Below are 20,629 nucleotides of genomic sequence, written 5' to 3' on the forward strand. Positions count from 1 at the left end.
GTGTGGGTGATGTGAGGGTGGTTGAGGGGTGTGTGGGTGACGTGAGGGTGGTTGAGGGGTGTGTGGGTGATGTGAGGGTGGTTGAGGGGTGTGTGGGTGATGTGAGGGTGGTTGAGGTGTGTGTGGGTGACGTGAGGGTGGATGAGGTGCGTGTTTGTGAGGTGAAGGTGGTTGAGGGGTGTGTGTGTGTGGGGGTGACGTGAGGGTGGTTGAGGGGTGTGTGTGGGTGGTGTGAGGGTAGCTGAGGGGTGTGTGGGAGATGTGAGAGTGTTAGAGGTGTGTGTGGGTGATGTAAGGGTGGTTGAAGGGTGTGTGGGTGATGGAAGGGTGGTTGAGGGGTGTGCGTGGGTGATGTATGGGTGGTTAAGGGGTGCGTGGGAAATGTGAGAGTGTTAGAGGTGTGTGTGGGTGATGTAAGGGTGGCTTAGGTGTGTATGGGTGATGTGAGGGTGGCTGAGGGGTGCGTGGGAGATGTGAGTGTGTTGGAGGTGTGTGTGGCTGAGATATGTGAGATTAAAATAAGTGGTCAACGTAAGAGAACATCATTGCGATGGGAAGCAAAATGTTTTAGAAGAAATCACGGTAAGAATTTGAGGCAGGTGAGGGTTCAAATGAGGGGAGATGGAATGAGGGAAGGAAAAAAAAAAACGGCAAAGGAATATAAACAGCTGCAGAATCACTGATTTTTACGATGGAGTTTGCTATGAAGCACTGTGTGACTGTGTTCTATCTATCTATCTATCTATTGCCAGACGCCATAATCCCGTAAGGGGTGGCCATTTGACTTTGAGTTATTTGTTTTACGGGGAGGGGCACTAACCCTCCACCAACCCACTTGTTGACACGTAGGGAGCACGAATGGTTTGGTTATATGGTTACCACCCAGCGTTGTAAATGGTTTCTTGGCTTACAGGAAACCATTTGGCTTGTCACTCAATGTAAAGCACCTGTAAAGGAAAGAAAAGCAATAAGAAGTGACAGGAAAGATGGGAGAAATAGGAAGAGAGGAGGACAGGCACAGAAAAAGAATGATAAAGGCTAAGGAAGAAGTAGGCAGCACTACATCAAGTGAGTGGATGATGGCAAAAGACTTCCACCATCGACTAAACCCTCCAACTATGGCCAGCAGAAAAATGTAGTGGTCACTAAACACACACACACACACACACACACACACACACACACACACACACACACACACACCGAAAGAAACAATACACCCCACGCTGATGTAACGTAGGTGATAAATCCAACAAAATCAATTGCTTTCATAAACGTTCAGATCGTTGGTTATTGTAATATATACCCGATTTTTGTTTGATTGTCAAAAGTCGTATATTATCATACTATAATTACGTTTTTCATATCACTGCCAACGTGATGCACTCTGCCTCTTGTAATATTAAAGGTGAGGGGGAAGATGAAAGCCTGGTGTGAAAAAGGCAGTTCAGTGTGAGTGAAATGAGAGGTGCTAAGGCGAGTGAGGCTGGATGACGGAATGTGAGACAGGTGGCTTCAGAGGCTGGATGGAGGAAGGGGAGTGTGGATAAGAGTGAATGAGGTGAGGGAAATGAGGTGATGCAAGTGAAATGAAAGTTTTGTCATGTGGAGGTGGGGTGAAAGGTGGGACGAGGGAGTCTGGGAGACATGAGAGGTGCCGTGAGAGTCTAAGGATGAGAGATGGGGTGTGAGAGTCTTTGGGTGCGAGGTGAGGTGTGAGTTTGAAGAGGTGGGATGAGGGAGGTGAGGTGCGAGTCTCTGATGAAAGCTGGGGTTAGGGAGTCTGGGGTAAGAGGTAGGGTGATTGAGCATCGGGGTTAGAGACATGAGGTGCGAGTCTGGGGGTGAGAGGAGAGGTGAGGGAGTCTGGAGGTGAGAGGAGAGGTGAGGGAGTCTGGGGGTAAGGGAGGTGAGGTAAGAGTCTGGGGATAAGAGGTGGGGGTAAGGGAGGTGAGGTAAGAGTCTGGGGATAAGAGGTGGGGGTAAGGGAGGTGAGGTAAGAGTCTGGGGATAAGAGGTAGGGCTAAGGAGTCTGTGGGTGTAAGAGATGGGGTGAGAATCTGGGTGTCGTAAGTGGGGTGAGGGAGTCTGGGGGATACGTGGGTTGAGTGCGTCTGGGAGACGTGAAGTGAGGGACTCCGGAGGACAGGTGGGGTGAGGGAATCTAAGAGTGACAAGTGAGGTGAGCGATTTTCGGGGTGAAAGGTGGGGTGGGAGGTCTGGGGGTGAGGATGAGAGAGTGAGAGGTCTGGGGGTGAGGATAACAGTCTAGGGTTGAAGAAGGTGGGCCGAGGAGAGCAGGATAAGAGTCTCGGGGCAAAAGATGATGTGAGGGAGATAAGATGAGAGTGGGGGTAAGGGAGGTGGGGTAAGGAAGGCTGGATGAAAGAGGTGTGGTCAGGGAGCCTGAGGAGGTAGAGGAAGGGTGGTGGGCTGATGCAAGCAGGGTGAGGTAGGCAGGGTGAAAGAGGCTCAGAGGAAGAAGTGGATGGCAAAGGAGTCCACGGTAAGTAATGCAGGGATTACAGAGGATGAGACGAAGATCAGTCTGGTTGTATGAGACCAAGAGATGCATGCCACAGTGTGCAAGGAAGGTGAGAATGTGGGATGGCTGACTGAATGAAGGGAAGTTGAGGAAGGATATATGAGGTCTGTTCAGAATGTATCTGGCCGTAAGATCTAAATAAATAAATAGCTAACCTGTTCAGCTAGGACATCAATTCCCCTCAAAGTAGGTCTCTTCTGACTTGACACACGTAGCCCAGCGTTCTTTCCACTGCCTTAAACATTTTTCAAAGTCGGTTTTTGCTATCTTCTGCAGGTGCTTCGTCTGTTGCAGATGAAGATCGACTGCAACATAAATCAATTATACCTACCAATCTGGAGGCAACTGGATGCTACTCAACTGACCATAACAACAACAAACTATTCCTCTCAATCACAACGAACAGTTACACCTACCAATTTAGACTCAACTGGATGAGACTTAATCGACAATGTCAACAAGAAACCATTCCTACAAAATTCAACTCCACTGGAAATGGCATATTTGTCCTATCTAATCATGTGTGTGTGTGTGTGTGTGTGTGTGTGTGTGTGTGTGTGTGTGTGTGTGTGTGTGTGTGTTCTGAAATCCATTTTTTGAGTCTGGCTCCACTCAAGTAGTCTGTCCTGGCCATCTTGCAACTCCTTCCAACTATACGCAACATTGAATCCTAAGACACTCGGCTAGTCACACTCCTTCATTGGGAAAATTTGTCCCAAACTATTCTCATCCGTCTTCCCACCTAACAGTCTTCCACTCATTTTAACAACTTCCTTTTCACTAGCATTCAATTTCCACAGTAATCTTCTGTGTAGCAGGTTATCAAATGCATTCCTCAGGTCCAAGCAAACACTATACCCTGCCCTCCCTTTTATAAGATCCAGTACCTAAAGTGGTATATGGTTGGTGGTGATCATCATCCACTCACTTGTTATGGTGCTGCCTACTTCTTCCATAGGTGACTACAATGAGTGACAAGCCTGATGGTTTCATGTAAGTGAAGAAACCTTTTACAATGCTGGGTGGTAACCATTTATCCAAATAATGGTGTGATGTGGAGTCTACTATGGTGCCCCCATTAACTAGGTGGGGAGATGCAAATGCAGCATCCATCCAGGAACCAAAAATCTTTCACATTCTTTGCAGCACCTCTCTGTAGTGAAGCACTGTCCACTGCAAAGGAACATCAGTTCACTGGACAGGATAACTCAGCAGGAGCAGTTGCTTGCTTGTTGTTGATGGATGTGCCTGGCCAGAGATACTGGAGTCACTCTGTAACTACTGTATTACTGCTGTATAATATCCAACACTCTGCTACTGATGCACAGATTTGTGAAAAAAAGATTATTCCTCCCTGAATTCAAACTTTTGTGATGTTATTACTCTTCTAGAAAATGGACCATTTTTGCTAGTTATTTTCTCACAGAGTTTACAAGCAACGCTGGTAAGTGATAATGGTCTATAACTGAGCAGCTCCTGATCTCTTTCTGTGTTGCTCAGTGCTATAGTGTATTTACTCCTTTCCAGTCTATTGGTAATTTTCCAATGTCCAAATAACTTCAATACAGTAATATCACAGACTGTACCAACTTGTTCATGCATTCTTTCAGAACCCATCCAGCTTCCCCATCCCATTGCAGCACTGTCCTTACATCCAAGTCTTTCATCAACTATGATATGCTATTCCTCTTAACTATGTACTATCTCAGTCATCTGCAGGGTTCTCATTTCTTCATCACGGTCCAAAAACTCCTCATCTATTACAAATAATGACTGCAGCTAACTGTACACTATCTATCTATAGCCCGACGCCCTAATCCCGCAAAGGGTGGCCGCAGACAAAACGCCTCCAAGTCACTCTGTCACCCACCATTTGACTACCCTCCCCCCACCTCACCCCCCCTCCCTCATATACCTCTCAACTCCATCCCTCCACCTCATCCTCGGTCTACCCCTCCCTCTCCCTCCCTCCACCGCACCTACATACACCCTCTTAGTCAGTCTTTCATTCTCCATTCTCTCCACATGTCCAAACCACCTCAGTGTATTTCTCCTAATCTTCTCAACCACATCCACATCTACCCCACAACGTTCCTTCACTTCTTCATTCGTCAACCTGTCTCTCCACGTCACTCCACATGCTCCTCTCAAGTAACTCATTTCCACTGCTCTCACTCTTGACTTGTTCCCCTCTTGCAAGGTCCACGCCTCACTTCCATACGTCAGGGTAGGGATCACAATGCCATCATGCAGTGACTTCTTAACTTCCATACTCACCTCCCTATTTCTCATCACTGCTTTCACTGCTTTCAGCATACCAACAACCTTCCTTCCCTGCTGTACCCTTTCACATACTTCATCCCCCAAAGTTCCATCCTTACTCATCACACTACCCAAGTACTTGAATGCACTCACATTCTCCATATCCTCACCATCCAACCTCACTGCACACTCTGTGACTTCATTCCTCTCAAACACCATAACTTTACTTTTGTTTACATTAACTTTCAGCTTCCTCCTCCTACACACTGTCCCAAATTCATTCACCAAACCTTGCAACTCCCATTCATCTTCACTCAACAATACTATATCATCAGCAAACAGCAACACCGGAAGCTTCCAAATCTCACCCTCATTCATTAGGGCCAGCCCCACATCCACTGCCCTACCTTGCACCTCCTTTACAACCCCATCCATATATATATTAAACAGCCATGGAGACATCACACACCCCTGTTTCAGTCCCACATTGAGATCAAAGAACTCACTCAGCTCACCATCCACTCGCACCGTAGCCCTAGCTCCCTCGTACCGGTACATACTCTTTACAGCACTCAACAATTTCCCCTCCACTCCATATATTCTTAATACCTTCTACATACCTTGCCTATCTATTCTGTCATAAGCTTTCTCCAAGTCCATGAAGGCAGCATACACTTTCCTTCCCTTCTCTAGATACTTCACCACTAAACATCTTAGAACAAATATCTGATCTACACACCCTTTTCCCTTCCTAAATCCCCCTTGTTCTTCTCCAACTAGCTCCTCTGTCAAATGCCTAACCCTATCAATGAGTATTCTACCATATATTTTACCAGTCACACTAAGAAGGCAAATACCCCTATGGTTACCACATACTTCTCTCTCCTCTTTTCCTTTGTACAGAGGAACAATTATACCTGATTTCCGGTCCTCTGGAACCCTTCCCTCTTCCCAAGCCAATCTACACAACTTCCATATCCACTCCACAACAATCTCACCCTCATACCTCAGCATTTCACTACACACTCCATCAATTCCTGGGGCCTTTCCCAGCTTAATCTTCTTCATCGCTTCCACTACTTCCGCCCTACTGATCTCTTCCTCCCTCCTCTCATCTCTTCTTCTCCCAGCCATTCCCCAACCACTTATATTCACACTTCTCTCACTCTCTACATTCAACAAATCCTCAAAGTGCTCCTTCCATCTCCTCAATTTCTCTCTCTTCTCCACCAACAATCTATTATTCCTATCTTTCACTCCCCTATTATTTCCCCTTTCACACTGCCTTACTTTCTTTACCTCCTTCCAAAACAATTTCTTACTCTCCCTCCATTTCACACTCAGATTCCTCCCAAACTCTTCATCCACTTTCTTCTCACTCTCCTTCACCAGTCTCTTAACCTCCCTTCTCCTGCTCACATATACCTCTCTCTTCTCTCTCTCATCTTCTCCCCTACCTCTACTCGCCAACCATTCACCATATGCTTTCTTATTTTGTTCCACAGCTCGTTTCACCTCATCATTCCACCATGCTGTCCCTTGCACACCCTTGCATCTCCTCCTCACTCCACAAACCGCCTCACACGCTACACTACTTTACACAATCCTTCTACTTGTATTACTTCCTTATCTCTGTCTCATTTTGTGTGTGTGTGTGTACACATCCATTTGTATTTTAACAAGATTGAGTCAAGCTCCTAATGTGTGTGTGTGTGGGGGGGGGACATGTCCACTCATGCATTTACACATGCCTGCACCCTGAAACTACAGTACAGTACTTGAAATCATTACTGGCCAGTTTGTACATGTACATACAGTAAAAGTACGGTACTCAGAAACATAAAAACATGGTGCCATACAACTGGTAGTTTCTAACGAGTACCTTGTATATCTACTGACCAGTGTGCAGTTGTAGTCAGGCCAGTCAGTAATTACAGTATGTGTTGTGGCTTTTATAATTAGAAAAATTCAGTATTCTTAAGTCTTGTACAGTATTTCCTTGGTGAAACCAGTTCAAATGAAAACTGTTTCCAACAATCCTTGGTGTGAATACAGTCCTTTGTACTCACCAGACCTGCAGTGCAGATTCAGCTGCTGCAATGTCCAAGTCAGCATGAAAATGAAGATAAACATGTAAAATCAGTGTTTTTGCGATGCTGAGCACACCCAAAAAAGGAATGAAACTCATATAAAAATAAATTAATGAATAAATGCTTTGTATGATTCTATGGGGAAAAGGTGGTCAATTATTTAGATACTCTGGTCTACTGTCTGAGGTAAAAAAAAAAAAAAAAAAAAATATATATATATATATATATATATATATATATATTGCCAGACACCATAATCCCGTAAAGAGTGGCCATTTGACACTGAGTTAGCTGTTTTACAGGGCTGTATATATATATATATATATATATATATATATATATATATATATATAGTGTATATAGATAGATAGATAGATAGATAGACATATATAGATATATACACTGTATAAACATACATGAGGTCTATTCAGAAAGTATCCAACCTTAGGCTCTAAAAAAATAAATAGCTAACATGTTGAGCTAGGGTACTAATCCTCCTCAAAGTAGGCCCCTTCTGACTTGACACACACAGCCCAGAATTCCTTCCACTGCCTGGTACATTTTTCTAAGTCTGTAAAACAAATAACTCAGAGTTAAATGGCCACCCCGTAAGGGATTATGGCGTCTGGCAATAGATAGATAGATAGAATAGATTTTTGGTAACTCCCGCAGGTGCGTTGTGGCATTTGTCATCATTTCCTCTCTCAGATACACGTTGCTCAAGACACATTTGAGTGTGCACATCGTGATTCAGATTTTCTGAAGACTGTTATCACTGGAGATGAGACTTGGGTGTATGAGTAAGACCCAGAAACCAAAGCAGTTGTACCAGTGGAAGCATGCAGGGTTGCCTCGGCCAAAAAAAAAGCGAGACAGGTCTGCAGCAAGGCTAAATGCACTTGCATGTTCAACTGCTGTGGTGTTGTGCATCATGAATATGCACCAGAAGGTCAGACTGTCAACAAACACTACTACCTCAACGTTATACGTCGTCTTCGTGATGCAGTTCAGTGGAAGGGACCAGACCTTTGGAATGCGGCAAGATGGATGCTGCACCATGACAACGCCCCTGTCCATTCTTCTCAATTGATTTAGGAATTTTTGGCAAAGCATAACATCCCGCAGATCCAGCAGGATCCCTACTCACCAGACATGGCTATGTGCAACTTTTAGTATTCCCCAAGCTCAAAACTCAGCAGCAGGGTTCCTGATCTGAGATGAGAAAAGAGATCATGATGAATGCGACGAAGCACCAGCAGGAGATACCAAAAGCAAACTCTGGAAAATGTTGCTGGCAGTGGAAGGAACACTGGGCTACATGTGTCAAGTCAGAAGGGACCTACTTTGATGGTGATTAGTGTCCTAGCTCGACAACAGCCTAAGGTCGGATATTTTCTGAACAGACTTCATTTATACAGTAATCCCTCGATTATCCAATGTAACAGAGCCATCAGTGTATCCAGATACGAACAAAATCTGGATATGGAGCAATATCCTACCTACCAAAACCCTATCCATACCCAACCTATATGTACAGTTCCCCAACTGATTGTGGCTGTGTTCTTCCGTCTTTCAGCTACTGTACAGTACTGTACTTTATTTAGACATGAAAACACACATGAGAATACCATATACAATGCTAGATACTAAGAAAACAATACATAAACAATACAAATCCAAAAAAATCCACAGCAGAGTACAGTACTTACCACCCAGTGACTGGCGGACTGGTGTCATAACTTGGTAGCCCCGCAGCTGGTCTCTAAAAAATGTCAAACACCTCCTCCTCCATCCGCTAGAGCAGAGCGATAAGTAGGGATGTGCGGCAAGGTGTTGGGGGCCTACCCACCTCAAGAGACTCCGAAGACAGCCGTAACCTCACGTCTAACGGCAACTCAACGACTGTCGATGTGCTTCGTTGTGGGTCTGAGAGTGAAGACTGGGCACGAGGTGGTGGTGGTGGGAAGAACAGGCTCGCAAACATGGGGGGTGGAAGGTTTGAAGGAGTTGATCTTGGCCTGATGATACGTGCGACGATTCTGACAGAGGCTACCCACAGATCCATTGCCAGCTTGAGTGGCACCAATTCCCTGTTACAAAGAGGGTGCTTGGCACAACTGAGCACCTGCTCAATGCCAGCATGTAACACACCAAGATGGGGGGAGTGATGGAGTGGCAAGGTGCTCCGAGTCAGGTTCCTCGTCCTCGTTGCTGTCCTCTGTCTTCCCCGCAGAGACAGCAGTGGCAATCTCCTCATCAGATGTCTGATAACCTGGATCATTCCCATCGTCGTCCAACCACTCCCTTACACTGTTGATCTCAACATTCTCACCTGCTGTATGCAAACGAAGGTGGAAATCATCCTCGTCAAATCCCTCAAAGTCATGCACATCTCGTATCCTTGAGGGAGAAAAGAGCAACCACGCTCAAGGGTTTTGACAGAGACTTCCTTCCAAGCATTGGCCCAGTTGAAAACTGCAGACTTGATAATGTAAAAGCGAAGATTTTCCGAGGTCCGTTCCCCAAGTGTGTCGACCTCTTGCTCATCCTCTAGCACCACCATTGCCTCGTCCAGGAATCTTAGACAGTACAGTCTCTTGGATGCCACAGTAACACTATGGTCCACTGGTTGAATGGGAACAGTTGTATAGGTGGCAGAAACACACACCTGATACGACCGTTATCAGCAACCAATTCCTTCTCAGACTGATGCACAGGGGCACTGTTGAGGATCAGGAGTGCCTTCATGGGGTCACAAGAGATACCAAGTACCTCCATTTGATAACAGATAAACTCCTCGACAGTGTGTCTGTGAAACCAATCTGTGAAGATCATACAGGTAAACCAGGCCTTCACAGAATGGTACCACACAACATGCAGGCTATCCATCAACCCAAGGAGACAACATGGCTATTTTGCGTGTTCAGCAATAACAGGCTTGAGGTAGTACATCCCATTAGTATTGGTATAGCACAAGACCGAGACACAACTTCTGACCAGGCACAAGCTTCTCCCTCTCTTCTGCCAGGGTCTTGGTGGGCAAGGTGCAGTAAAAGAGGCCATTTTCATCAGCACTGTGCACTTGACCAAAAGCAAGACCCTAGTCCTCAACCAGGCACTGCACTTTCTGGTGAAATGGTTCAACATCCTCTGCTGTTGCATCCAAAGCCTCGCCATGTGTCTTATGGCCAGTAAGTCCGAGTCGAAGTCTGAACTGGAAGAGCCAACCTGCAGACACCTTGAATCATGCACACTGTGTAGGTGTGCAAACTTCTCAGCTGCCGCCTTCAGCTTGTACCCACATACAAGCATGCTGGCACCCCATTGTTGGCGGAACCAAACCAAAGTTGAATGGTCGATGGCAGCGTGACAGGGCTGAGACATGACTTTCCTGTCACCTTTCTGAGTGGCATCGCCGTAGTTAAGTCCGTACTGAGTCAGCCTGGGCTGTGATTTTTTAATATGAAACAAGATTGAACGGGCCAGATCATGCTTCCACAGAATGCGTGAAGTGGTCCTGCCCACGTCAACTGTGCTCAATATCTCATGCTTCTTCTCCAGAATCAAACCCTTCTTCTTTCACTTCTCGGGTCATTGTGGGGCCATCATCACACACACGAGAATGCCACAGAGGAAAATCTAGGCCTGAAGAAGGTAGGGAACCACCACAAATGCAACAATGGAAGCAGCCATGATTATAAGCACATCCACACTCACGAGAGAAAGGCGGGAACTGAAGTGTGGTACTATCACGTGAATGCTGTGCTGTCATGTCTCTACCTATGCTTGGTTATGAGTACACAAGTAACAAGCGCAAAACTGACCTATGACCACAAGGGTAAATTTTGCTTGGCCAGGCATATAAGCAACACTGGAGCCCTGTACATCATGGCCTCAGAGACTGTCTGAGTAATCCGGCCGTCCAGGCAACTCTGACCATTCAGTAAGGTGGCAGATGGCCGCGCGTGCCCAGGAGCGTCCGAGTGATCCAGGCAGCAAGGGGACTTTGACCGTTTGGTTAGGAGGCAGACAGCCACATTTGCTGAACTTGTGGGTTAGGGTCTGTATTACTTACGTGTGGCCGGTAACGTGCAAGTTCCGGTGGGCTGGGGGACTCTGACCATTCAGTGAGGGGCCGGACAGCCATATTTGCTGAGGTTGTGGGTTAGGGTTTGTATTACTCACGTGCAGCCAGTAGCGTCAGAGTGATCCATGCGGCCAGGGGACTCAGATTGTTCGGTGAGGAGCCGGGTGGCCATATCTGCTCAGCTTGTGGGTTAGGGTCTATTATCAGTGCTTGGCTAGAGAGGCTGGCTGGCTGGCCGCCAAATCAGTTTTTTGAATTTACAGGTCACCCAACCAGTGATGTCAGAAATTTTATGTTCAGACACAGACATATAAATCCAGATATGAATATAGGCTAATAGAGCCAAGGCCTCATGTTCAGATGCAGAGCATGTTGGATATGAAGCATCCGGATAATCAAGTGATTACTGTACAGTGCAGCCTCGTTATACAACACTTCATCATGTGATAAATCGCTATGGCGGTAATTAAAAAGTTATCCCGTCTCAGTACAATGCTAAAAAATTAACTGCGATTTAGCTACAACAATATTTTCAATGGCCGGCTCTATGAATCTCATGTGGACACAGTGATGCATGCAAGCCAAAATGGCCACTCAGTGTTTACACTGGCTGTGATCATTGCCTTTCATTCTATTTTGTGCATAAAAGGCCATTGAAACATCATTGTTAACACCAAAAAACAGAGCATGTGCTTAACAAATAGTGCACTGTGCAATATTAAGTGATGTGATACACTGTTGTGTGTGAACTGCTGAAACCTGTGATGTGAAATCATGTCAACTTTGTTACCATAATCCCCTTCTGGGACCTCTACTCATCTGACTGAGCCAAGATGCCTGCCCGGTGTTTACAATGGCTGTGATTGTTGCCTTTTGTTTTATTCTGCACATGAAAGGCCACTGAAAAACCACTGTTATTGCCAAAAAATAGTGCAAGTGCTTAACAAGTACAGTACAGTGGAATCTCTTAAACAGCGGATTCATAATACACGGAAACATCATGCAAACGTTTGCACTACCAGTAACGCGTGGAAAGTTCACGAAATTCAAGAATGCAGCCTCAAAAGTGATGCTTTTCTGATGTCTCGTGTAATAAACACCAATATTATCTCAAACTCGCACGTCTAGGGACGTAAATCAATCGTTGTCAAGCATGGCAATTACGAAATCAATCATATTCAAGCATTGCACTTACTGTAAGCCAATCACAGCGCATCCTTCCCATGCCAAGCATGCTAGATGCATGCGCTTGATGCCCTGCCGCCCGGCTCAATGCATTGTCTCCTCCCCATTGTTAGCGTATGGTTCCGGTGTGGTGAGAGGATTTTTTCCCCCCCCCCCCCCGTGCTTTCTCCACCTGCCCATTGTTATCATGGCCAATCATAGCCATCCTAAGCCTACAACTTCTTTGAGGAAGGGGAAGAAGAAGTCAACATTAATTTATGCCCAAAAGTTTGTTGTGATATGGAAGATTCATGGCAGTGAAATGAAGGCCAAAGTTGCCCACCATTACGCATCTCCTACGCTCCTGATGGGGCAATATAAGATTGGATGATGGATGGAAGGAGATATATATATAATAAAACTTTGACATAACAGATTTCAACAGACCGCAATATTCGCTTTATCAGAATTGAGGAACTACCAGACTAAATTCCTGTATATCGCAAAAAGTCCGATAAAGTCAGAAGCAGTTCAGACTGCCTGACCACTCCAGCTATATTCACCACAATAAAGTAAATAAAAGACACATTTATCAGTGTATAGTACAGTATTATTTTATTGTATATATTATACTGTTTGATTACTGTAGTGAATGTATAATACTGCAATGGTAGTAAAAGGTTTAAAAACCACTGGTGTGATTCAGACTACAGGAATTGTCTGATATATCGAACAAAGTCCGGGTTAGCAGGGGAAAGTCCGGATGTCGCTTTTATCGGAATTTCGCTTTTCTTGGAATGGCTTGGGCCCCAACTGGTCCGTAACAGAGCGGTTTTACTGTATTGAATATTATATATATATATATACATATATATACATATATATATATATATATATATACTGTATATAATATGCCATTTCCGGTGGAGTTGAATTTTGTAGGAATGGTTTCTTGTTGACATTGTCGATTAAGTCTCATCCAGTTGAGTCTAAATTGGTAGGTGTAACTGTTCGTTGTGATTGAGAGGAATAGTTTGTTGTTGTTATGGTCAGTTGAGTAGCATCCAGTTGCCTCCAGATTGGTAGGTATAATTGATTTATGTTGCAGTCGATCTTCATCTGCAACAGACGAAGCACCTGCAGAAGATAGCAAAAACCGACTTTGAAAAATGTTTAAGGCAGTGGAAAGAACGCTGGGCTACGTGTGTCAAGCCAGAAGAGACCTACTTTGAGGGGAATTGATGTCCTAGCTGAACAGGTTAGCTATTTATTTATTTAGATCTTACGGCCAGATACATTCTGAACAGACCTCATATATCCTTCCTCAACTTCCCTTCATTCAGTCAGCCATCCCACATTCTCACCTTCCTTGCATACTGTGGCATGCATCTCTTGGTCTCATACAACCAGACTGATCTTCATCTCATCCTCTGTAATCCCTGCATTACTTACCGTGGACTCCTTTGCCATCCACTTCTTCCTCTGAGCCTCTTTCACCCTGCCTACCTCACCCTGCTTGCATCAGCCCACCACCCTTCCTCTACCTCCTCAGGCTCCCTGACCACACCTCTTTCATCCAGCCTTCCTTACCCCACCTCCCTTACCCCCACTCTCATCTTATCTCCCTCACATCATCTTTTGCCCTGAGACTCTTATCCTGCTCTCCTCGGCCCACCTTCTTCAACCCTAGACTGTTATCCTCACCCCCAGACCTCTCACTCTCTCATCCTCACCCCCAGACCTCCCACCCCACCTTTCACCCCGAAAATCGCTCACCTCACTTATCACTTTTAGATTCCCTCACCCCACCTGTCCTCGGGAGTCCCTCACTTCACGTCTCCCAGACGCACTCAACCCACGTATCCCCCAGACTCCCTCACCCCACTTACGACACCCAGATTCTCACCCCATCTCTTACACCCACAGACTCCTTAGCCCTACCTCTTATCCCCAGACTCTTACCTCACCTCCCTTACCCCCAGACTCCCTCACCTCTCCTCTCACCTCCAGACTCCCTCACCTCTCCTCTCACCCCCAGACTCGCACCTCATGTCTCTAACCCCGATGCTCAATCACCCTACCTCTTACCCCAGACTCCCTAACCCCAGCTTTCATCAGAGACTCGCACCTCACCTCCCTCATCCCACCTCTTCAAACTCACACCTCACCTCGCACCCAAAGACTCTCACACCCCATCTCTCATCCTTAGACTCTCACGGCACCTCTCATGTCTCCCAGACTCCCTCGTCCCACCTTTCACCCCACCTCCACATGACAAAACTTTCATTTCACTTGCATCACCTCATTTCCCTCACCTCATTCACTCTTATCCACACTCCCCTTCCTCCATCCAGCCTCTGAAGCCACCTGTCTCACATTCCGTCATCCAGCCTCACTCGCCTTAGCACCTCTCATTTCACTCACACTGAACTGCCTTTTTCACACCAGGCTTTCATCTTCCCCCTCACCTTTAATATTACAAGAGGCAGAGTGCATCACGTTGGCAGTGATATGAAAAACGTAATTATAGTATGATAATATACGACTTTTGACAATCAAACAAAAATCGGGTATATATTACAATAACCAATGATCTGAACGTTTATGAAAGCAATTGATTTTGTTGGATTTATCACCTACGTTACATCAGCGTGGGGTGTATTGTTTCTTTCGGTGTGTGTGTGTGTGTGTGTGTGTGTGTGTGTGTGTGTGTGTGTGTGTGTGTGTGTGTGTGTGTTTAGTGACCACTAAATTTTTCTGCTGGCCATAGTTGGAGGGTTTAGTTGATGGTGGAAGTCTTTTGCCATCATCCACTCACTTGATGTAGTGCTGCCTACTTCTTCCTTAGCCTTTATCATTCTTTTTCTGTGCCTGTCCTCCTCTCTTCCTATTTCTCCCATCTTTCCTGTCACTTCTTATTGCTTTTCTTTCCTTTACAGGTGCTTTACATTGAGTGACAAGCCAAATGGTTTCCTGTAAGCCAAGAAACCATTTACAACGCTGGGTGGTAACCATATAACCAAACCATTCGTGCTCCCTACGTGTCAACAAGTGGGTTGGTGGAGGGTTAGTGCCCCTCCCCGTAAAACAAATAACTCAAAGTCAAATGGCCACCCCTTACGGGATTATGGCGTCTGGCAATAGATAGATAGATATACAGTATATATATATATATATATATATATAAATCTATCTATCTATCTATCTATCTTTCTATCTATATGTAATGTATATGCGTGCATGTGGAACAAAACTTAACATACAGTGCCAGTGCTGAATATGTGAATAAAACTGTAGGTCCAGGTGTACGAGTGGAAGAATACACAAAAGTGGTGGACAATGTTGGGAATGCAGAGATAAGGATGTGAGGACTGCATGTTAAAACAAGGATAACTGGAGACTCTTCTGCCATGTGGTCACCCCTTGGAGGGAGAGTCCAGATGGAATGATGCATCAGAACTAGCAAGTAATTAGGCTACACCTATATTTCCCTTGTATTTTCATGGACGGGTCCAGAGGTGTTGCCCATACTGCCCAGGCAACACCCCTGCTTTGTCATACTGAAGTTCAGCATGTATAGACGGCATCATTCACTGGTTATTATGTCTATTTTCCCCTATACATATGACATGGATGCTATCCTTAGTGGACAAACATTACTTAGTTGGCTAAGAGAAAGGATACCAAGCCCTTATTACTCTGGAAAGCAATATTGGCAACACCTCAGAAACATTCCTGGATCCACCCCTTATTCTACTTTGATTCTTGATAATATAAATTATTCCAAAGCTATAAATAAGCAGGTACTTGATTGATTAGTATATGAAAACGACTTTTCCAAAGCATATACAGTAACAGCATTTCACATGCATTCAAATTTATTTCTTGCTGGTGCTACACTGCATAACTGTGATGAGTTTGCGACAAGATATTTGTGGGGGAAACCCCTCCCCCTTACTTTCAGTGTCCTTGCCACGATGGTCTTTGAACTCGTTCACTATTGGGTATGTTAGCTAGTGTAAGGGATGGAACAACAGTGTGGATGTTGAGTTCACATAGCAAGTGAAGGGAAGTGAAATACTGTAACTACCAGCTATATTCAGTTGGAAACAAATTTTAAGACTTATTTTCAGAGGTAAGCAGAACGTGAAGTGCAGTAGAATTAAATAACTACAGTCATGACCCGGTATACGATTGTCTGGTATGCTATCAATCACTATAATGACTGATGAAAACTTATACCCACTTTTGGGTTAATATTGTAACAGTGAAAATCACTGATATGATTACTGCGATGGCTGTGTATGACAGTTTTGTGCAGATGTTGGTGTGTCAGCTATGCAAGCCAACAGCAATAAGTTTCAACCAAGACGGCTGCCCCGTGTTTACACGAGGATCAAAACATTTTTCCTCTCACAAAAATTAACAGTGCAAGTGCATGATGAATAGAGCAGTATGCATTATTAAGTGGTGAGATAACTCTTTGTGCGTGAAATGCTGGAGCTTGTGACTTAGAAAACACTGCATCATTCTCCAGCAACCTCACCGCATTGTTCTCCTGCTGTTTCATTGCATTGGTCCCAACCGGAATCAGGTTATGCTCTCCCTCAGCCACGCAGCTTCGTTCTCCCCATTACTCATCACCTCCTCCTGATAACCTGTAATGATCACTGAGGCCCTCCTCAGCTGTACCTCAACCTAGGGAGGGGACTCTTGGTGATAACTCAGACTGACCTATGACATACATCAGGTGGGTGACAAAAATGTTTTTTAATCAAGATTTTAGGTTACATGGCCCTTGACCTCCAACGTATCCCTCTTGAGCCCATGTTAAATCGACATCGATTTACAAATTATAGGTATGCAATCAGTTTTTACTTGACATAACCCAATCGTAAATCAAGTCATGATAGTATCAGTTTAGGTGTGCTGGAAACTTGTTGTTAGACTTTGTTGGGTGAGTGACCCTTGGTCAAAAATAAATCACTACTGAACACTACTGTACCCATGTTATAACTGACTCGATATACCATATAGGCTATGCAGTACCAGTACAATAATACAATATACAATATACCCAACATTTTTCAAATGCATCCTTATTTTAAAATGAGGGCATGCTCCAAACATCCATGTGAAAGCCTAACAACACACTGATAAAAACATGCTTAAACATACTTATGATACTTATGTGGACAGTAATAGTATGGTAGATAGACTTGGTGTGAGGGAAATGGAAAGTGTTAGGGAGGAGGGAGAAGGCAGTGCACAGTGGTCCTGTACACAAACATATGCAACACATTATGGGAAGGCATTACCCCCCCAAAAAGCCATAGCTGGCCATTTTGGAAGCAATCATTTCACCTGCATGTTCTACACATGAATCATGTTATGCAAAATTTGTGGATTTAACCAAGTTCTGCATGTGATCTACAAACTAGAGTCGCCTCTGCTCATGTGGACCCAGCCTGCACGGATTCCACTTTTGCAGTGCCTACAAGCATTGCCAAAAATTCAGCAAGGTACTTCAAACTACAGTAATGTCAAGCCTTGTCATATGTCAGTTCAGAATATGATAAATCAATTCTCCCCACGTGTCAAATGGGGTTGGTGGAGGATTAGTGCCCCTCCCTGTAAAACAATTAACTCTAAGCCCTTGGCCACCCCGTTTGGGATACATGGCGTCTGGCAATGAATGAATGAATGAAATAGAACAATGAGCTAAAAGTTATACCCTGTTTCGTGATTGTATCAAAATTCGCTTATACAATAACTGTGATGGCCACATACAACAATCCTGTGCATACACAGTGCCTCCTGCACAAACCAACAGTCAGATGTTTGTCAAGATGGCTGCCCAGTGTTAACATTCATTGTGATCGACTCCTTATCGTTCTGTTTTCTGCGCGCATAGCAAATGCCACCACCAACCAACTGCAAGTGCACAAGAAATAATGCAAAGTGCTATATTACATGGAGTGATAACTTTTTGTGTGAAACAGTTTAACTTGTGGCTTGGAAATCATGTCTGGCACAGATGCTATCCCTAGTGGAAAGAGTGGTGTTACTGTGCCAAGGAAAAGCCTATTTTTTTTTTTTTTCTTAAGTTATGTGGTCCTTGGCCCCCTCCCTATCCATCCAAAATGAACCCATGTTACATCGCTCTTAGTATATGATAAATCATTATGAGATGAGTTTTCACTTGAAGTAACCCCACTACATACCAGTACCAAGGCATGACTGTACTTTCAAACAACCAGCACGGTGACATCTAGGTCAGCATCTTGGCCACCATCCTGACTTTGTCAAGAATCTGAGAGGTTTTGTCATGAACTTGAAGAGTTTGAGGCTAGCACCTAGGACCCCCATAAAGGAGTTGGGGTCACTGAGTTGGTGGTGAAGAAGAGAACCTATGCACCCAGGAGGAAATTATGGAAGTTGAAAAACCAAACAGTGAGGGATGCTTCTACAGAAAGATAAGTAGAGTGGTGGGTAAACAGGGAGCTGTTGACAGAAGTGTTAATGAACAGTACAGACTTCTCAAGAACAATCTCCTGAGAGTTACTGGTTCAGTGTGTGGATAGGCAAGGGACTCCCCCATGACATAAAGTAACGTGGTGGTGGGATGAGGATGTAGAAGCTTTAGTGAAGGAGAAAAGAAGGCTTCTCCGGGAAGGGAAAAGATGTGGTAACAAAGAGAAATATTTGGCTGCCAAGCATAGGGGGCAGAAAAGAGGTACCAGGTACAGTAATCAGGGCAATTCTAAGTCTCAGAGACTTTTACTGGATAACCTAAATAGTGTGGAAAGGAAGAATATGATATTTAAGGTGGCAAATCAGATCAAGAGGAAATACAAGGATAACATAGGTTAACAGCCTGTGAAGAATGATGAAGGAAATGTTGTGGTCAAGTGTGTGGATATTAAAAATACCACATGAAGACAGCTTTATAACCAGTTGCTGAATGAGGAGTTTGACTGGAACATGGAAGGTCTGGAGTCAATGGATCCAGTGTTTGGCCAATGGCCTTTGACTGATGTTGCTACCGAGAGCAAGGCAACAGGCAGGATGCAGGTGGGGAAGGCGGCAGGTGTGTATGAGTTGACAGCTGAAATGGTGAAGGCCTTAGGAGTGGAGTTAGTTACTGACTTGATACATATAATTATATGAGTGTGAAGTCGCAGATGGCTGGCTGAAAAGTGTGATGGTAAATCTGTACATGGGGAAGGGTGACGCCCTGGTATTAGGAAATTATGGAGGCATTTAACTTTTGCACGTAATGAAGGTAATGGAGAGAGTTCTAAAACATATCATAATTAGAGAAATACCAGTACCAGTAGTGAATAATGATGAGATGCAATTTGGGTTTAAGCCAAGCAAAGGGACCATTGATGCCATATTCATTGTTTGACAGCTTTGGGAAAAATATATAGGAAAGAAAGGTATCTGTACCTTGATTTTATTGATCTGGAGAAGATGGGATGTTTTGAAGTGGGCAATGAGAAATCTTGGGACTGAGGAGTAGCTGGTTAGGGTGGTTATGGCTATGAATGTGAGTGCTTGCACCCAGGTGAATGTGAATGGAGATTTGAACAATGTGTTTTCAGTGAATGTTGGTGTGCATCTGAGGTCAGCTTTGAGCCCCTTTTTGTTTATCATGGCACTTCAAGCCCTCTTACGTGACTTCAGAAATGGTCTCCCACGGAAGATGTATGTCGATGATTTGGTATTGACTGCAGAGAATGAAAGGGAGGAGGAAAGATTTATGAAGTGGAGAGATGGTATGGGACATAAGGGCTTGAAAGAAAATGCATATAAAACAGGGGTGAAGGTGTCTAGGGTGGGTGGCAGTACTGTCAAAGAAGAGGGAGAAGGGCCATGTGCAATTTGCCACCAGGGCATAGGAAGTAATTCCATCTTGTCCAGTGTTTGTGACAAATGGGTGCATAAGAGATGTAAAGGTATTGGAGGTAGACTGAGATTATGCTGATTTCATGCATGCTGTGTATCAGGGAGAGCATGAGGAGATTGCCAGGTTTGAAAGGATTGATCTTGCTGGTGAGTCTCTACAGTGTAGCCTATAGAAAAGTTTTGTTACTAGGGAGAGATGTTATGTGCTGGAGGTGGGGTTGTAACTACTCTGTGGCTAGATAGAGGAGTGGTTGGAGGAAGTTTAGGGAACTGTTGCCTCTCCTGACACTGAGAGGGCTTGCCCTCCAAGTTAAAGGATCTCCGTATGAAGCATGTGTTAGGAGTGTAATGCTGTATGTTAGTGAGACCTGGGCTGTAAAAGAAGAGGATATCTGCAGGCTCAAACATACAGAAATAACAATGATTAGGTGGATGTGCAGTGTGTCCTTGAATGCGAGGCCTGGGGGGGGCTAGGTTTATGATGGAAGAGTTAAGAGGAAGAATGGGACTGGAGAATACCAGTATTGGTGTTGTGATGAGAGGTTGACTGAGGTGGATGGGCATGTGGAG

The sequence above is a fragment of the Coenobita brevimanus genome, chromosome 14 (genome assembly GCF_032717465.1).
Source record: "Coenobita brevimanus isolate Jiangsu-jjx chromosome 14, ASM3271746v2, whole genome shotgun sequence".
Classification (NCBI taxonomy): domain Eukaryota; kingdom Metazoa; phylum Arthropoda; class Malacostraca; order Decapoda; family Coenobitidae; genus Coenobita; species Coenobita brevimanus.